This window comes from Polistes canadensis, unplaced genomic scaffold (assembly GCF_001313835.1).
Source record: "Polistes canadensis isolate GaletaPanama2010 unplaced genomic scaffold, ASM131383v1 scaffold_278, whole genome shotgun sequence".
NCBI lineage: Eukaryota > Metazoa > Arthropoda > Insecta > Hymenoptera > Vespidae > Polistes > Polistes canadensis.
In genome coordinates this window covers 145,360-146,764 of record NW_014569825.1, presented here as the reverse complement: position 1 = coordinate 146,764, position 1,405 = coordinate 145,360, and positions in this window count along the sequence as shown.

Genomic DNA, 1,405 nt, shown 5'->3' with positions numbered 1-1,405 from the left:
TATATATAGAAAGAGAAGTGTGAAGAAAAGTTCATAAATTACGTATATTGTTATATGTACTTTGAATAACGTATTGCTAACAATAGAAAAAGATAGAAGTGCATAATAGCGGGAAAAAGACAGAAAAAGAGAGAGCGAGAGAGAGAGAGAGAAATATATCTAGTGAAAGTAAATATAAAAAAGACAAAAAAAAAATTACAAAATAATAAGACGACAAAAAAATAAGGAGGAACTACTTTTGTAGGAAACATAAAGAAAAAAAAAAAAGAAATTATGCACGGCTCGTGTGTTTCTAGTGAAACTGAAAGTTTCGTACTTTGATGTACCTTTAGATTTCACGTTTTTCTTCGCAGTTATATATGTAATATATATATTATATACACATATTACATATATACACACATATAATATATACATATTATAATATACACATAAATATATAATAATAATAGTAGCATTGACGCGCAAAGCGCATAAGAAGTTGTTCGCTGAAGAAAAAGTATTTTTTTATATGGACAAATTTTTTTAAAAACCGCTTCTCTCTCTATTATTAGAAAAAAACTTTTAAGGGATGTTTCCGCAGTGAGCAGAGAAAACAAATTGTCAAAAAGAAGTGAAAGCAAAAGAGAAAAAAAAAAAAAGGAAAAGCATATAAACAAATGGGGAAGTTTAAAAAGAGCTTTGCTAAAACATTTGCGACGACGGTAATACAGATTAGAATAAAAAAGAATATAAGAAAATGCATTTAGGTATATTATGTCGACGATGCAGTTAAGCTATTTTATTACCATTCCCATGCCAGGTAGAAAAAAACATTAGTCGCGGTTAGTCTAACTGAAAAAATTAAAAGTGGTCATAAAAAATGATATATCTATTTCCTTTTAATACTTTCTTATTTTTCTAAACATGAATTATTTTTTGTTTTTTACAGTATTAAAGTACATACACCATCGTTAATTATATTGTTTTGTTCTACGTTTATTTATTATTAGAAACTTAATATTTGTTTACGTAACGCGCGTAATTCTATGTACAAAATCGAATCATTCTAACTGTGATAATTTTCTACGTTTATAAATATAATTATATCTTTTTTTTCTGTATAATTTCATTTTTTGTAATTTTATTTTATTTCAGAAATAATACAACATAGCAAGTAAAAGATAATGTTGTGTGTGTTTCACTCTTGTATGTATTAATTTTTATTTAGAAACTAATATCAAAAGGAATCAAATCTTTAAATCAGTTCGCGAATTGAACGAACACGATTATGGGGTAGAACAAAGGGTGTGTATGAAAGTGAAACGAGCGAAAAAGAAAAAGAATAAAATATATTTAATATATTCGTGCCAAATTTTCCGAGTTTTCCATATATAAATTCGAACGTTATATTAAAATATATATA